Genomic DNA, 19,412 nt, shown 5'->3' with positions numbered 1-19,412 from the left:
AATATAGTAAGCAGCAGTGGTAAACCCACTACTGCACATGGACTCAGCTAAAATGAGCAACAAAGACAAAAAACAGAAAGTGACCTATCCTAATGCCATAAATCCACATAGATGGAAAAAGTGTTATCTCATAGTACTCTATAATTAGTGGACTTATGTAGCCGCTTATTTTAAGTCAACCTGATGGAGCATGCCAATATAATATCTAAATGAATTATTGGCCCATATAAATAAGGGTAAGTATAAGTTAAGTTAGCATAATAGCAAAACATCCAAATGGGCCAAGCCCATATCAATAAGGGTAAATAGCCACCAGAAAGACATATTATGATAGAGTGAATCCAGTACCTGCAGCCATGTCAGCAAAGGATAGCGGTCACACTGATACCTCGACGCGCATTTCGCTGGCTCTGCAGCTTCATCAGGAGCTCTTCATTGTATTGCCCACACAGTATCATCTGATTCAAAGAAAGGCACATAGTGATCTATTCTTTACTGCAAGTGAAATTAGACTTCATATACCAGACTTAAGGCGTCAGCGTCTACACAAACCATTAGAAGGCATTTGCACAACATTGAGGTATGAGATAAGTCAAGCTATAGGTGTTCCATTGACCTCAAACCACCACTCTCAAAGGCAATGATTGTGAAGAGTAAGACGGCAATGAAGGCTTGAATAGAAGTCTATTCTTTTCAGTGATGTGTTCTGCTTTAGTCTTGAACACAATGATAGCCAGAGATTGGTCAGGATACAACATGGGCAATACATGAAGAGACCTTTATGATGGAATGTGAAAGTGTCTCCATTTTGCAACACAATGCCAAGCCATATAGTGCTGGTACTTCTGTGTGCATTCTGCGCAGCCTAAATGTGATATACTGCCATACCATGACCTACATCTCATGACTTATATCCCATCAAGAACATCTGAGATGTCATTGGTTGGCAATTGCAAAGCGAGCTACCAGCATTGTGTGTCCAAGTGTATTTAGCATGGCAGAACATTCCTCAGACAACCATTAATAACCTCATAGATTGCATGCGAATGTGTGAAAATGTGTGTATGTCTATATGTGGTGCTCATACTGAATAAATTGAGATAATTTGAAAAATGTTGTTAAAGTTTTTTCATCATGATTTTCTTAATTCTACAACTTATCCTTTTTGGGGTTAAAATTTCAATATTCGATTTCAACATTGAGGAGTATTGCTCAATCATGAAATTATGCTAAGTGTCCAGATTGTCAGGCATCTACGTCAGTTTAGGGTTTGACTGAACCACTTCTGATACTGCGACGGACAAAAAAGAGCATTTCCTATGATTAGAGCTATATCTGATGGAGGCTGGCTGACTGCTTATTACAGTAGCTTAGCCAGCCCACTTTCTGTGAAAGCATAGACAAGGAGAAAATTTAGGTTTTACTGCATCCAGGGAAAAAAATCACTTTTTTGCCCCATTCTTATACATAGCTAAAACAATTTGAGTAGTCATCATATGTGATTTGCATATTTACAGGCATGTGCCAACTACCTGTTATTCATAATTCTATAGAAGTTAATTGAAATATTATAGCCCCTGTTTCATACATCACCAGAACCACCATCAGTACAAAAATACATTATTAAAACCACCATAAGTCTATGAATACAACACCCAAACCAACATAAGTACATAATTATATCATCAGAACCATCATCAGTACATGAATAAAGAGCCAAAACCACTATCAGTACATGACTACAGCAACCAAACCACCATCAGTAGAAGAATACAGCATCGCAACCACCATTAATACAATCCAGATAAGTACAGCGATCAACTGTGACGACAGAGGAGTCCCTCTACTATTGTATTGCATGAACCTAACAATCATAGTAACATAGTAACATAGTAACATAGTTAGTAAGGCCGAAAAAAGACATTTGTCCATCCAGTTCAGCCTATATTCCATCATAATAAATCCCCAGATCTACGTCCTTCTACAGAACCTAATTGTATGATACAATATTGTTCTGCTCCAGGAAGACATCCAGGCCTCTCTTGAACCCCCCGACTGAGTTCGCCATCACCACCTCCTCAGGCAAGCAATTCCAGATTCTCACTGACCTAACAGTAAAGAATCCTCTTCTATGCTGGTGGAAAAACCTTCTCTCCTCCAGACGCAAAGAATGCCCCCTTGTGCCCGTCACCTTCCTTGGTATAAACAGATCCTCAGCGAGATATTTGTATTGTCCCCTTATATACTTATACATGGTTATTAGATCGCCCCTCAGTCGTCTTTTTTCTAGACTAAATAATCCTAATTTCGCTAATCTATCTGGGTATTGTAGTTCTCCCATCCCCTTTATTAATTTTGTTGCCCTCCTTTGTACTCTCTCTAGTTCCATTATATCCTTCCTGAGCACCGGTGCCCAAAACTGGACACAGTACTCCATGTGCGGTCTAACTAGGGATTTGTACAGAGGCAGTATAATGCTCTCATCATGTGTATCCAGACCTCTTTTAATGCACCCCATGATCCTGTTTGCCTTGGCAGCTGCTGCCTGGCACTGGCTGCTCCAGGTAAGTTTATCATTAACTAGGTATAGTATAGTATCTTCTTAATGTTAAGTTTATTCTCAGTAGCAATATTATGGAGATACTGAGAGCTGCTGCTGTTGTTAGCCATCATCATACTGCAGACCATACATAAGTTACAGTACTGATGACTGACTTGCAGGCAGTATCACAAATAATTATATATGGTTATAATCATTCACATTTAGGGACCTCTGATTAGAGTCACTCTGTTTTTGTCTTCTCCATTTTGTTTAGATACCGCAGTAACATTTTACTTCCACAGCTCTTCTCTGCAGATTTTCCTTTTCCTTGATGTCCTTAAAAATAATAGTCATTATAATGCTTATGGATAACAATGTCTGCCCTACGCTATATCCCTGAATAAATTATTGCCCCTCACTGTGCTCCCTGCACAAAATACGATCCCCACACTGTTACTTTTATGATACATGGGCTCTGCGCTGTCTGCTCCCACAAAAAATTGCCTCCACTCCATCCCAACTTAAGAACAATCCACTGTCTGCTTTTTAGTTATAACCACCACACTGTCCCTATCTTCAGTGTTTCCCGCAAGCTACGCCTTTTCATATTGGGCTCCCTCCTAACACTTTTTCACCTCTGCATACTTTCCCAATTACTGTGCCCTCAGTCTGCCACCTCTGTGTCAGCTCTCAGGGCAGTACTGTTGAGCTTCTCCTTGCTGACTTGCTTAGTGATCAATGCACATATCAGCCAGCGGGGAGGAGCCTTTCTTATACGGTCTCTCCCCTAAAGGTACCGTCACACATAATGATATTATTAATGATATCGTTGCTTTTTGTGATGTAGCAACGATATCGTTAACGAAATCGTTATGCGTGACAGCGACCAACGATCAGGCCCCTGCTGGGAGATCGTTGGTCGCTGGGGAATGATCAGGACTTTATTTCGTCGCTGGATCACCCGCTGACATCGCTGAATCGGCGTGTGTGGTAACCAGGGTAAACATCGGGTTACTAAGCGCAGGGCCGCGCTTAGTAACCCGATGTTTACCCTGGTTACCATTTTAAAAGTAAAAAAAAACCACTACATACTTACATTCCTGTCACGTTCCTCAGCGTCAGCTTCCCTGTGTCCCCCAGTGTCAGCGCCGGCTGGCCGTAAAGCAGAGCACAGCGGTGACGTCACCACTCTGCTTTCCGGCCAGCGCTTACACAGTGCAGGGAAGCTGAAGGCGAGGGACGTGACAGGAATGTAAGTATGTAGTGTTTTTTTTTTTACTTTTACAATCGTAACCAGGGTAAACATCGGGTTACTAAGCGCGGCCCTGGTTACCCGGGGACTTCGGCATCGTTGGTCGCTGGAGAGCTGTCTGTGTGACAGCTCTCCAGCGACCAAACAGCGACGCTGCAGCGATCGACATCGTTGTCTATATCGCTGCAGCGTCGCTAATTGTGACGGTACCTTTAGCCTGTAATTGCTAGATATTTTTTCTCACTGCTGACTGTTTTTCTAATGTACTTCCTCCTCCGAGACTCTTTAAGCTGCCACCTGAGATGATGAAAGACACAGCCCTGCAAGTGACCTCCTGCCCCTTAGGACACATGCCCCATCTTCCCATTTGCCCCCTCCTGGATATGCCCCTGGATAGACAGAGAAGGAGTCTGGTTTTCTAACTAAAATGGGCAACCAGCCATTTCTTTGCACACACCGCACCAGTTATGTTCTAGCAAAGGAAACTGTCTCCTGAGTAGATCTGATATTGATTACTGAGGTTATCAATATCCTAAGGCAGGACAATCACTTTACATTCAATGTACTAATAGTATATAATAGGCTCCTAAGCTCTCTCTAATGATGACTGCTGCCAAAATTGTATTATTTGGCAGTCTATGCAGGTAATTGAGATCTCTGCATCAGAAAAATCAAGGTATGGCAACTATAAGGATGTATAAAAAACTAATCAGCACAGAATATTAGACCTATGCAGATAAATATTGCGTGAGAGGGGATGCTCAGTATAATCTTCACAAATCCTTCTTTTAGTGTGTGTATATTAGCTTTCCAAAAAGTAGAAATAATTGCAAAATGAAGTGAATATTTCTCAAAAAGGAACAAAATGGAAAACATCAGTTTCTTATTGTTTTAGAAGCGAACTGGCTTGAAATAAATGTATTACTAATCCAGTTGAAACATAAAAGCATGATTGCTCTGTATGCAATATCTTAATCTGCTTATTGTTTTGCACTGGTTTAATAGTAATATCAATATGAACTGAGGCTATATAATATATAAAAGTGATGAAATTATATGAAATAGGTAGATTTGGAAGAATGCATGAAAGTGATGAAAATAGGGAGTACAAAATATTTACAGCCTAACATTTCACATAGGGCATTAAGCTTTATTTCTGCAATATGCAAAAAGCAATTTGTCTCTTGCTTGATAAAAAGTTACTTTATAAAGACTCTCGTAACAATCCAGCTTCAGAATTAAGGGAGGTATTATCTCAAAATGTTCCAAATAGATACATTATCGAAATTCAGCAAATAAAAATTGTTCTGTGCTATCTCCGATACATCATTTCCAACCATAACCATTCAAATTCCCCATATAAATAATCGAAAAGATAGAGGCAAAAACCAAAAATAACGTCTCATTAAAATATAATAATTTATTTAACAAACAACATTAAAATATCAAGGGAATATCACAAAAATGCTTGAGGGTAGTACAAAGACCAAGAGTTAGGTGCAAATGAGCATGTAAAATGTATAATGATAGTAAGTATCAAAACACCCAATTCACCTCACATATCATACCAACAACCCTTAATAGAAACTGCTCAATGTCAGAATCCTAGTTGTATTCAATAAGGTGGTCAGAGTGCCTGTGGTGCAAATAAGCGCATATAAAGGCTTGTGCCTATTTATGTATCAAAAACATGCTACTTACATAAAGTCCTTAACCTCATGTGTACACCGTCAAGTACCCCGACAGCGCCGTTTCGCCATAATAGCTTCCTATACATAAATAGGCACAAGCCTTTATATGTGCTTATTTGCACCACAGGCACTGTGACCACCTTATTGAACACAACTAGGATTCTGACATTGAGCAGTTTCTATTAAGGGTTGTTGGTATGATATGTGAGATGAATTGGGTGTTTTGATACTTACTATCATTATACATTTTACATGCCTAGCAACCAGGCAACCCCCACATGTACTTATGCTGGCTAACAGATGTAAATCATTCAGCTGTGGCAAGAAAAACTAAAACTCCGAGCACTAAAAAATACTCGGAGGACACCCGAGCATGCTCGAGAAATCTTGAGTAAAGAGTATATTCGCTCATCACTACTAGTTATGCTCTGGTTGTCTTCTAGCTCATGGAGCTGGTGTTCAACTTCACTGGTTCACACTGTATGGAGTAATACTTTATTTCCAGTGTAAGGCTATGAGATCCAGTATGATATTTAAACATTTGCATTGAGAAAGCATGGTCAGCTCCCCACATAATTTTCTGTGTGAGCCGGTTAGTCTTCTTTCAGGTCACTTGGTCTGGAAAAGGACCATAGTGGAGCTGGACATGGGGTAAGATGGCGATCTGTAAGTAATTTAATGTACAAGCTATATCACATGCATTAGGAGAGATTTTGGAGAAAAAAATTCTGAGCCTTCTTCTGTAATGTCTCTACAAGAAAAATCTCTTTGATGCTTAAGCAATAATTGGTTCAGTTTCATCCAATTTATATTGTTAACCCCTTCCCGACCCATGACGCCACGTAGGCGTCATGAAAGTCGGTGCCATTCCGACCCATGACGCCTATGCGGCGTCATGGAAAGATCGCGTCCCTGCAGATCGGGTGAAAGGGTTAACTCCCATTTCACCCGATCTGCAGGGACAGGGGGAGTGGTAGTTTAGCCCAGGGGGGGTGGCTTCACCCCCTCGTGGCTACGATCGCTCTGATTGGCTGTTGAAAGTGAAACTGCCAATCAGAGCGATTTGTAATATTTCACCCATTATAACGGGTGAAATATTACAATCCAGCCATGGCCGATGCTGAAATATCATCGGCCATGGCTGGAAATACTAGTGTGCCCCCACCCCACCCCTCCGATCGCCCCCCACCCCCCCGATCTGGCCGGTACACTGCTCCGGCTCCCCTCCGCCCTGTGCTCCGCTCCCCCCGTGCTCGTGTCCGCTCCCCCCGTGCTCCAATCACCCCCCCATGCTCCAATCACCCCCCCTGCACTCCGATCCACCCCCCCCGTGCTCCGTTCCTCCCCCCCGTGCTCCATTCCAGCCCCCCCGTGCTCCATTCCACGCCCCCCGCGCTCCGTTCCACCCCTCCCGCGCTCCGATTCCCCCCCGTGCTCCGATCCCCCCCCCCCCGTGGTCCCCCCCCACCCTATCATACTTACCGATCCAGCCGTGGTCCCGTCCGTCTTCTCCCGGGCGCCGCCATCTTCCAAAATGGCGGGCGCATGCGCACTGCGCCCGCCGAATCTGCCGGCCGGCAGATTCGTTCCAAAGTGCATTTTGATCACTGAGATATAATCTATCTCAGTGATCAAAATAAAAAAAATAATAAATGACACCCCCCCCTTTGTCACCCCCATAGGTAGGGACAATAAAAAAATAAAGAAATTTTTTTTTTCCACTAATGTTAGAATAGGGTTAGGGTTAGGGGTAGGGTTAGGGTTAGGGGTAGGGGTAGGGGTAGGGTTAGGGTTAGGGGTAGGGTTAGGGGTAGGGTTAGGGTTAGGGGTAGGGTTAGGGCTAGGGTTAGGGCTAGGGTTAGGGCTAGGGTTAGGGTTAGGAATGTGCACACGTATTCTGGTCCTCTCCGGATTTTTCCGCTGCGGATTTGATAAATCCGCAGTGCTAAACCGCTGCGGATTTATGGCGGATTTACCGCGTTTTTTTCTGCGCATTTCACTGCGGTTTTACAATTGCGATTTTCTATTGGAGCAGTTGTAAAACCGCTGCGGAATCCGCACAAAGAAGTGACATGCTGCGGAATGTAAACCGCTGCGTTTCCGTGCAGTTTTTCCGCAGCATGTGTACAGCGATTTTTGTTTCCCATAGGTTTACATTGAACTGTACACTCATGGGAAACTGCTGCGGATCCGCAGCGTTTTCCGCAGCGTGTGCACATACCTTTAGAATTAGGCTATGTGCACACGGTGCGGATTTGGCTGCGGATTCGCAGCAGTGTTCCATCAGGTTTACAGTACCATGTAAACATATGAAAAACCAAATCCGCTGTGCCCATGGTGCGGAAAATACCGCGCGGGAACGCTGCGTTGTATTTTCCGCAGCATGTCAATTCTTTGTGCGGATTCCGCAGCGTTTTACACCTGTTCCTCAATAGGAATCCGCAGGTGAAATCCGCACAAAAAACACTGGAAATCCGCGGAAAATCCGCAGGTAAAACACAGTGCCTTTTACCCGCAGATTTTTCAAAAATGGTGCGGAAATACCTCACACGAATCCGCAACGTGGGCACATAGCCTTAGGGTTAGGGTTGGAATTAGGGTTGTGGTTAGGGTTAGGGGTGTGTTGGGGTTAGTGTTGTGGTTAGGGGTGTGTTGGGGTTAGGGTTGTGATTAGGATTATGGCTACAGTTGGGATTAGGGTTAGGGGTGTGTTGGGGTTAGTGTTGGAGTTAGAATTGAGGGGTTACCACTGTTTAGGCACATCAGGGGTCTCCAAACGCAACATGGCGCCACCATTGATTCCAGCCAATCTCGTATTCAAAAAGTCAAATGGTGCTCCTTCACTTCCGAGCCCTGACGTGTGCCCAAACAGTGGTTTACCCCCACATATGGGGTACCAGCATACTCAGGACAAACTGCGCAACAATTACTGGGGTCCAATTTCTCCTGTTACCCTTGTGAATCTAAAAAAATGCTTGCTAAAACATAATTTTTGAGGAAAGAAAAATGATTTTTTATTTTCACGGCTCTGCGTTGTAAACGTCTGTGAAGCACTTGGGGGTTCAAAGTGCTCACCACATATCTAGATAAGTTCCTTGGGGGGTCTAGTTTCTAAAATGGGGTCACTTGTGGGGGGTTTCTACTGTTTAGGCACACCAGGGGCTCTGCAAACGCAACGTGACACCCGCAGACCATTCCATCAAAGTCTGCATTTCAAAAGTCACTACTTCCCTTCTGAGCCCCGACGTGTGCCCAAACAGTGGTTTACCCCCACATATGGGGTATCAGCGTACTCAGGAGAAACTGGACAACAACTTTTGGGGTCCAATTTCTCCTGTAACCCTTGGGAAAATAAAAAATTCTGGGCTAAATAATTATTTTTGAGGAAAGAAAACGTATTTATTATTTTCACGGCTCTGCATTATAAACTTCTATGAAGCACTTGGGGGTTCAAAGTGCTCACCACACATCTAGATAAGTTCCTTTGGGGGTCTAGTTTCCAAAATGGGGTCACTTGTGGGGGGTTTCTACTGTTAAGCCACATCAGGGGCTCTGCAAACGCAACGTGACGCCCACAGAGCATTCCATCAAAGTCTGCATTTCAAAACGTCACTACTTCACTTCCGAGCCCCGGCATGTGCCCAAACAGTGATTTACCCCCACATATGGGGTATCAGCGTACTCAGGAGAAACTGGACAACAACTTTTGGGGTCAAATTTCTACTGTTACCCTTGGGAAAATAAAAAATTGCAGGCTAAAAGATCATTTTTGAGAAAATAATTTTTTTTTTTATTTTCATGGCTCTGCGTTATAAACTTCTGTGAAGCACTTGGGGGTTCAAAGTCCTCACCACACATCTGGATTAGTTCCTTTGGGGGTCTAGTTTCTAAAATGGTGTCATTTCTGGGGGATCTCCAATGTTTAGGCACACAGGGGCTCTCCAAACGTGACATGGTGTCCGCTAATGATTGGAGCTAATTTTCCATTTAAAAAGCCAAATGGCGTGCCATCCCTTCCAACAATATTTGGGGTCCAATTTCTCCTATTATCCTTGGCAAAATAGGAAATTCCAGGCTAAAAAATCATTTTTGAGGAAAGAAAAATTATTTTTTATTTTCATGGCTCTGCGTTATAAACTTCTGTGAAGCACCTGGGGGTTTAAAGTGCTCAATATGCATCTAGATAAGTTCCTTGGGGGGTCTAGTTTCCAAAATGGGGTCACTTGTGCGGGAGCTCCAATGTTTAGGCACACCGGGGCTCTCCAAACGCGACATGGTGTCCGCTAACAATTGGAGCTAATTTTCCATTCAAAAAGTCAAATGGCGCGCCTTCTCTTCCGAGCCCTGCCGAGTGCCCAAACAGTGGTTTACCCCCACATATGAGGTATCGGCGTACTCGGGAGAAATTGCCCAACAAATTTTATGATCCATTTTATCCTACTGCCCATGTGAAAATGAAAAAATTGAGGCGAAAAGAATTTTTTTGTGAAAAAAAATTACTTTTTCATTTTTACAGATCAATTTGTGAAGCACCTGAGGGTTTAAAGTGCTCACTAGGCATCTAAATTAGTTCCTTGGGGGGTCTAGTTTCCAAAATGGGGTCACTTGTGGGGGAGCGCCAATGTTTAGGCACACAGGAGCTATCCAAACGCGACATGGTGTCCGCTAACGATGGAAATAATTTTTCATTCAAAAAGTCAAATGGCGCTCCTTCCCTTCCGAGCCTTACCATGTGCCCAAACAGTGGTTTACCTCCACATGTGAGGTATTGGTGTACTCAGGAGAAATTGCCCAACACATTTTAGGATCCATTTTATCCTGTTGCCCATGTGAAAATGAAAAAATTGAGGCTAAAAGAATTTTTTTGTGAAAAAAAAGTACTTTTTCATTTTTACGGATCAATTTGTGAAGCACCTGGGGGTTCAAAGTGCTCACTATGCATCTAGATAAGTTCCTTGGGGCGTCTAGTTTCCAAAATGGGGTCACTTGTGGGGGAGCTCCAATTTTTAGGCACACGGGGGCTCTCCAAACGTGACATGGTGTCCGCTAAAGAGTGGAGCCAATTTTTGATTCAAAAAGTCAAATGGCGCTCCTTCCCTTCCAAGCCCTGCCGTGCGCCAAAACAGTGGTTTACCCCCACATATGAGGTATCAGCATACTCAGGACAAATTGGACAACAACTTTCGTGGTTCAGTTTCTCCTTTTACCATTGGGAAAATAAAAAAATTGTTGCTAAAAGATAATTTTTGTGACTAAAAAGTTAAATGTTCATTTTTTCCTTCCATGTTGCTTCTGCTGCTGTGAAGCACCTGAAGGGTTAATAAACTTCTTGAATGTGGTTTTGAGTACCTTGAGGGGTGCAGTTTTTAGAATGGTGTCACTTTTGGGTATTTTCAGCCATATAGACCCCTCAAACTGACTTCAAATGTGAGGTGGTCCCTAAAAAAAATGGTTTTGTAAATTTCGTTGTAAAAATGACAAATCGCTGGTCGAATTTTAACCCTTATAACTTCCTAACAAAAAAAAAATTTGTTTCCAAAATTGTGCTGATGTAAAGTAAACATGTGGGAAATGTTATTTATTAACTATTTTGTGTCACATATCTCTCTGGTTTAACAGAATAAAAATTCAAAATGTGAAAATTGCGAAATTTTCAAAATTTTCGCCAAATTTCCGTGTTTATCACAAATAAATGCAGAATTTATTGACCTAAATTTACCACTAACATGAAGCCCAATATGTCACGAAAAAACAATCTCAGAACCGCTAGGATCCGTTGAAGCGTTCCTGAGTTATTACCTCATAAAGGGACACTGGTCAGAATTGCAAAAAACGGCAAGGTCTTTAAGGTCAAAATAGGCTGGGTCTTGAAGGGGTTAAATGAGTTTTCCATCATAACTACATGCAATTGGGGGTAAAAATCATTTTTGCATTTGTGTTTTATTTAACCCCTTAAGCCCCAAGGGTGGTTTGCACGTTAATGACCGGGCCAATTTTTACAATTTTGACCACTGCCCCTTTATGAGGTTATAACTCTGGAACACTTCAACGGATCCTGGTGATTCTGACAATGTTTTCTTGGGACATATTGGGCTTCATGGTAGTGGTAACATTTCTTTGATATTACCTGCATTTATTTGTGGAAAAAAAGGGAAATTTGATGAAAATTTTGTAAATTTCGCAATTTTCCAAATTTGAATTTTTATGCCCTTAAATCACAGAGATATGTCACACAAAATAATTAATAAGTAACATTTCCCTCATGTCTACTTTACATCAGCACAATTTTGGAACCAAATGTTTTTTTCTTAGGGAGGTTTAAGGGTTAAAATTTGACCAGCAATTTCTCATTTTTACAACACCATTTTTTTAAGGGACCACATCACATTTGAAGTCATTTTGAGGGGTCTATATGATTGAAAATAACCAAGTGTGACACTATTCTAAAAACTGCACCCCTCAAGGTGCTCAAAACCACATGCAAGAAGTTTAATAACCCTTCAGGTGTTTCACAGGAATTTTTGGAATGTTTAAAAAAAATTAACATTTAACTTTTTTTCACAAAATATTTACTTCTGCTCCAATTTGTTTCATTTAGGTAATAGGGTAACAGGAGAAAATGGACACCAAAAGTTGTTGTACAATTTGACCTGACTATAATGATACCTGATATGTGGGGGTAAACCACTGTTTGGGCGCAAGGCAGAGCTCGGAAGGGAAGGAGCGCCATTTGACTTTTCAATGCAAAATTGACTGGAATTGAGATTGGACGCCATGTTGGGTTTGGAGAGCCCCTGACGTGCCTAAACATTGAACCCCCCACAAGTGACACCATTTTGGAAAGTAGACCCCCTAAGAAAGTTATCTAGATATGTGGTGAGCACTTTAAGCAACCAAGTGCTTCACAGAAGTTTATAATGCAGAGCCGTAAAAATAAAAAATCCTATTTTTTCACAAAAATGATTTTTTCGCCCCGATATTTTATTTTCCCAAGGGTAAGAGAAGAAATTGGACCCCAAAAGTTGGTGTGCAATTTGTCCTGAGTACGCTGATTCCCAATATGTGGGGGTAAACCATTGTTTGGTCACATGGTAGAGCTCGGAAGGGAAGGAATGCCGTTTGACTTTTCAATGCAAAATTCACAGGAATTGAAATGGGACGCCATGTTGTGTGGTGAGCTGAGGACTATTGGAAGGAGGGACCGCAGACAGACTTAGTAGGCCTAAAATAAAAAAGGAGGCTCTATGCACTTTTAAATAGGTTCCAGGGGTACACAGGCAGCATTGGTGTGGTCAGTGGACGACAATTGGAAGGAGGGACCACAGACAGACTTAGTAGGCCTAAAATAAAAAAAGTAGGCTCTATGCACTTTTAAATAGGTTCCAGGGGTACACAGGCAGCATTGGTGTGGTCAGTGGAGGACTATTGGAAGGAGGGACCGCAGATAGACTTAGTAGGCCTAAAATAAAAAAGTAGGCTCTATGCACTTTTAAATAGGTTCCAGGGGTACACAGGCAGCATTGGTGTGGTCAGTGGACGACTATTGGAAGGAGGGACCGCAGACAGACTTAGTAGGCCTAAAATAAAAAAGTAGGCTCTATGCACTTTTAATTAGGTTCCAGGGGTACACAGGCAGCATTGGTGTGGTCAGCGGAGGACTATTGGAAGGAGGGACCGCAGACAGACTTAGTAGGCCTAAAATAGAATAGGAGGCTCTATGCACTTTTAAATAGGTTCCAGGGGTACACAGGCAGCATTGGTGTGGTCAGTGGAGGACTATTAGAAGGAGGGACCGCAGACAGACTTAGTAGGCCTAAAATAAAAAAGGAGGCTCAATGCAGTTATAATTATCTTGCAGGGGTACACAGGCAGCATTGGTGTGGTCAGTGGAGGACTATTGGAAGGAGGGAACGCAGACAGACTTAGTAGGCCTAAAATAATAAAAAAGTAGGCTCAATGCAGTTTCAATTATCTTGCAGGGGTACAAAGGCAGCATTGGTGTGGTCAGTGGAGGACTATTGGAAGGAGGGACCGCAGACAGACTTAGTAGGCCTAAAATAAAAAAAGTAGGCTCTATGCACTTTTAAATAGGTTCCAGGTTTTACACAGGCAGCATTGGTGTGGTCAGTGGAGAACTATTGGAAGGAGGGACCACAGACAGACTTAGTAGGCCTAAAATAACAAAATAAACTAAATGCAGCTTCGATTATGTGGTAGGGGTACACGGGCAGCATTGCTGTGGTCAGCGTAGGACTATTGGAAGGAGTGTCTGACACAGTCAGTACGCCCAAAAAATAAATAGATGTTAATGTCTCGCAAAACAACAGCAAAAAAAAAAAGGGGGGCATACTTAGGTACAGGGGTGGGCTCCTCTGCTGACTTTCAGACATAGCAATGTGGCGCAAAGTATTTACTGGTGTAAATATAGGACACGGCCCCTGACTATTTAAACTAGCATCATACATGTCAACAAATTGGTATTGTCAGTGCCAGACATTGAAGGATTTCAGCGCATAGACTAAACATTGGTGGAGCTGTGAGAGATAATTTTGCAAGTGGTAGAGCACTGTTTGAGCTGGGGGGCACTCTCTTGCGGCCGGTGGTACAGGCGCAGGGCCCCCCATGTTACAACGGTGTGTCTGACGTTGGGTGCGCGCCACCACCGCCAGAGACACTTCATTGTACTATGAGGGACCCAGTGACAGTGCCGTCGACCAAAAGTGGGCACACCCACCTCTTAAGACAAACCGCACTCTCACGGGTGCTTGCACCAAGTGGTGAGCCCACGGCCCCATGGGGGGAGTTAGACCATTTAGGGAGGTGTAAACATGTCGTATGCTGGACAAACGGCAGCAGCAAATTAAGAGATTGGAACAGTCAGTAAGACAAGTCCACAAGCTTGACCTTTTTATAGGAAAGCTAGGTGTCAGCTGGGAAAGGTGGGGCAAAATAATTCGAAATCCATGAGTGGTTCATTTTAATGAAGGTTAGATCATCAACATTTTGGGTAGCCAGACGAGTCCTTTTTTCGGTCAATTTTGAACCAGCAGCACTGAATACTCTCTCTGATAGCAAACTAGCTGCTGGGCAAGCAAGCTCCTGCAATGCATATTTGGCCAATTCAGGCCAGGTGTCTATTTTGGATGCCCAGTAATCAAATGGGAATGACGGTTGAGGGAGAACATCGATAAGGGATGAAAAATAGTTAGTAACCATACTGGACAAATGTTGTCTCCTGTCACTTTGAATTGATGCTGGAGTACCTGTACTGTCTGCGGTCATTGCGAAATCACTCCACAACCTGGTCAGAAAACCCCTCTGTCCAACGCCACTTCTGATTTGTGCACCTCTAACACCTCTGCCCTGTTGCCCCATGTACCTCGTGTGAGAATCATCACCGGCGCTGTGTTCTGGGAATGCCTGAATCAAACGGTCAACAAGACTTGCTTGTTTGGTTGCCAATATTTGTTCAAGGTTCTCATGTGGCATGATATTTTGAAATTTGCCTTTATAGCGAGGATCAAGGAGGCAGGCCAACCAGTAATCGTCATCGGTCATCATTTTTATAATGTGTGCACTCCATGTCCGATTCATCTTGTAATGGGCATGGCCTGTTAACAATTTCCCTTTCTAACCCAGGAACGGTAGGTGCAAAGAGCTCCATGGAGTAACCCGTTGTGTCGCCTGACGCATCCTTCTCTGTTGTTCTTGGTGAAGAAGACAAGGAAGCGACTTGTCCCTGACCGGGAACATCCACTGACGACGCGCTGCTTTTACATTTAGCAGTTTCCAAAGAGGAGGCGAAAGAGCTAAAGGCAGAGTCAGCAAGGAAAGCCAAAACTTGTTCCTGCTGCTCTGGCTTTAAAAGCGCTTTTACTACTCCCAGAAAAGGGAGCGTTCGAGGCCTTGTGTAGCCAGACGATGACGCTGGATCAACAACTCGAGACTTAGGTGCTATATTGATTTTCCCATGACCACCTGATGCTCCACCACCACTACCATCATTACCAGCTGGCAATGACTGCCCACGGCCACGACCTCTTCCACAGACTTCCTCATTGTTTGAAAAACGTAACCAAACAAACAAACGGTATTTGTTACTGTAAAACCAGTTACATGGTATACTCAAACTTGTGGTGAATTTATATCTCCCTTTATAGGTGGGTGAGACTGCAGGGAAAATCAGGCCCAATGTATAACAGTACACAGCTTAAGTGGCAGACAGATATGCCACTAACAGGACTGATTTCAAAGAGAAAAAAAAAACTCCAAGTAAATGTGGCGCTAAGCACCTATGGATTTTTTGACTGGACTGGACAGGACTGATGCAGATGCACACACTACCAATAAAAATCTCCCCCTTTTTATTTTTTCTGGGCGTATATTGAAGAAATCAGGCCCACTCTTATACAGTATATTTTCTGTGGCACAAAATGAAAGACAGATGCCACAGACAGGACTGGCAGTGATGCAGATTTGCCAATCTTTATCTCCCACTTGTTTTATTTTTTTCAGGGAGAATATTGAAGAAATCAGGCCCACTCTTATACAGTATATTTTCTGTGACAGAAAATGAAAGACAGATGCCACAGACAGGACTGGCAGTGACGCAGATTTGCCAATCTTAATCTCCCACTTGTTTTTTTTCTGGGAGAATTGTGAAGAAATCAGGGCCACTGTATTTGAGTATATTTTCTGTGGCAGAAAATGAAAGACAGATACCACAGACAGGAATGGCACAGATGCAGATTTGCCAATCTTAATCTCCCACTTGTTTTATTTTTTTTTTCTGGAAGAATAGTGAAGAAATCATGGCCACTGTATTGGAGTATATTTTCTGTGGCAGAAAATGAAAGACAGATACCACAGACAGGAATGGCACAGATGCAGATTTGCCAATCTTAATCTCCTACTTGTTTTATTTTTTCTGGGAGAATTGTGAATAAATCAGGCCCGCTGTATTAGAGTATATTTTCTGTGGCAGAAAGTGGCTTGAAGAGATATAACAAAAAAAAAGGGACTGTACTACAATTACTATCTCCCTACAGTAATCTCAGAAAAGTATGGCAGGCAGCAATAAAAAGGACTGCTCTGCTGCACACAAAAGTATAAAGTGTAGACAAACAAACAAGATAGCTGTGCAGAAAGGAAGTAGCAACAGGATTTGTGCTTTGAAAAAAGCAGTTGGTTTGCACAGAGGCGTACAAACAGCAATGCAGCTATCAGGGAGCCTTCTAGGGCAGCCCAATAAGCTACAGAGCTGATGAAGAAAAATCTTGCTTCCACTGTCCCTGCAAACAAAAGGTGGTGTTGGACAGTGGAAATCGCTACAGCACAAGCTGTTTGGGGGTTAATGTACCCTGCCTAATGCTATCCCTGCTTCTGACGAAGCGGCAGCAACCTCTCCCTATACTCAGATCGGCAGCAGTAAGATGGCGGTTGGCGTGCACGCCCCTTTATAGCCCCTGTGACGCCGCAGAAAGCAAGCCAATCACTGCAATGCCCTTCTCTAAGATGGTGGGGACCAAGACCTATGTCATCACGCTGCCCACACTCTGTGTCCACCTTCATTGACTGAGAAATGGCGCTGAACACGTCATAGAAACACGACTTTGGCACGAAGGTCGCCGACCGCGTGCCCGACCCCACACAGGGATCAGGTCGGGTTTCATGAAACTAGACTTTGCCAAAAGTCGGCGACTTATGAAAATCACCGATCCTTTTCGCTCAACCCTAGTGGTGAGCACTTTCACCCACCAAGTGTTTCACAGAAGTTAATAATTTAGAGCCGTAAAAATAAAAAAATTATATTTTTCACAAAAATTAATGTTTGCCCCCAATTTTGTATTTTCCCACGGGTAACAGAAGAAATTGTACCGCAAAAGTTGTTGTGCAATTTGTCCTGAGTACGCTGATACCCCATATGTGGGGGTAAACCACTGTTTGGGCCCATGGCAGAGCTCGGAAGGGAAGGAGCGTTGTTTGACTTTTTAATGCAAAATTGACTAAAATTGAGATGGGACACGATGTTGCGTTTGGAGAGCCCCTGATGAACCTAAACAGTAGGAACCCCCCACAAGTGACCCCATATTGAAAACTAGACCCCCCCAAGGAACTTATCTAGATGTGTTATGAGAACTTTGAACCCCCAAGTGTTTCACTACAGTTTATAACGCAGAGCTGTGAAAATAAAAAATCATTTTTTTCCACAAAATTATTTTTTAGACCCCCGTTTTGTATTTTTCCAAGGGTAACAGGAGAAATTGGACCCAAAAGTTGTTGCCCAATTTGTCCTGAGTACGCTAATACCCCATATGTGGAGGGAACCACCGTTTGGGCACATGGCATAGCTCGAAAGGGAAGGAGCGCCATTTGGATTGCAGACTTAGATATATTGGTCTGCAGGCGTCACGTTGCATTTGTAGAGTCCCTGATGTACATAAACAGTAGAATCCCCCCACAAGTGACCCCATGTTGGAAACTAGACCCCCCCAAGGAACTTATCTAGATGTGTTGGTGAGAACTTTGAACCCCAAAGTATTTCACTACAGTTTATAACGCAGAGCCAGAAAATAAAAAATAATTTTTTCCCACAAAAATGTTTTTTTAGCCCCTCAAATTTTTATTTTCCCAAGGGAAATTGGACCCCAAAAGTTGTCCAATTTGTCCTGAGTATGCCTATAAACTATATGTAGGGGTAAACCCCTGTTTGGGCGCATGGGAGAGCTCGGAATGGAAGAAGCACTGTTTTATTTTTTCAACGCAAAATTGGCTGGATATGTGATCGGATGCCATGGAGCGTTTGGAGAGCCCTGATGTGCCTAAACAGTGGAAACCCCCAATTGTCACTGAAACCCTCACCCAACCACACCCCTAACCCAAACCACACTCTTAACCCCTACACACCCCTAACCCTAATCCCAACCCTAACCACACTCCTAACTCCAACACATCCCAACCCTAACCCTAACTATAGCCCCAGCCCTAAATCTAACTTTAGCCCCAACCCTAGCTGTAACCCTAGCCCTAACCCTAGCCCTAACCATTACCCTAGCCCTAGGCCTAACCCTAACCCTAGACCTAACACTAGCCCTAACCCTAACCCTAGCACTAACGCTATAATAATAATAATAATAATCTTTATTTTTATATAGCGCTAACATATTTCGCAGCGCTTTACAGTTTTGCACACATTATCATCACTGTCCCCGATGGGGCTCACAATCTAAATTCCCTATCAGCATGTCTTTAGAATGTGGGAGGAAACCGGAGTGCCCGGAGGAAACCCACGCAAACACGGAGAGAACATACAAACTCTTTGCAGATGTTGTCCTTGGTGGGGTTCGAACGCTAGCCCTAACCCTAATGGGAAAATGGAAATAAATACATTTTTTTAATTTTATTATTTTTCCCTAACCAAGGGGATGATGAAGGGGGGTTTGATTTACTTTTATAGCGGGCTTTTAGTGGATTTTTATGATTGGCAGCTGTCACACACTAAAAGACTCTTTTTATTGCAAAAAATATTTTTTGCATCTCCACATTTTGAGAGCTATAATTTTTCCGCGTTTTGGTCCAAAGAGTCATGTGAGGTCTTGTTTTTTTGCGGGACGAGTTGACGTTTTTATGGGTAACATTTTCGGGCATGTGACATTTTTTATCCCTTTTTATTCCGATTTTTGTGAGGCAGAATGACCAAAAACCAGCTATTTATGATTTTTTTTGTGGGGGCGTTTATACCGTTCCATGCTTGGTAAAATTGATAAAGCAGTTTTATTCTTCGGGTCAGTACGATTACAGCGATACATCATTTATATCATTGTTTATGTTTTGCCGCTTTTATACGATAAAAACTATTTTATAGAAAAAATAATTAATTATTTTTGCATTTTTTTATTCTGAGGACTATAACTTTTTTATTTTTTCG

The sequence above is a fragment of the Ranitomeya imitator genome, chromosome 4 (assembly GCF_032444005.1).
Source record: "Ranitomeya imitator isolate aRanImi1 chromosome 4, aRanImi1.pri, whole genome shotgun sequence".
Classification (NCBI taxonomy): Eukaryota; Metazoa; Chordata; class Amphibia; order Anura; family Dendrobatidae; genus Ranitomeya; species Ranitomeya imitator.
The sequence above is the reverse complement of the archived record's forward strand: the minus strand, read 5'-3'. Positions refer to the sequence as shown.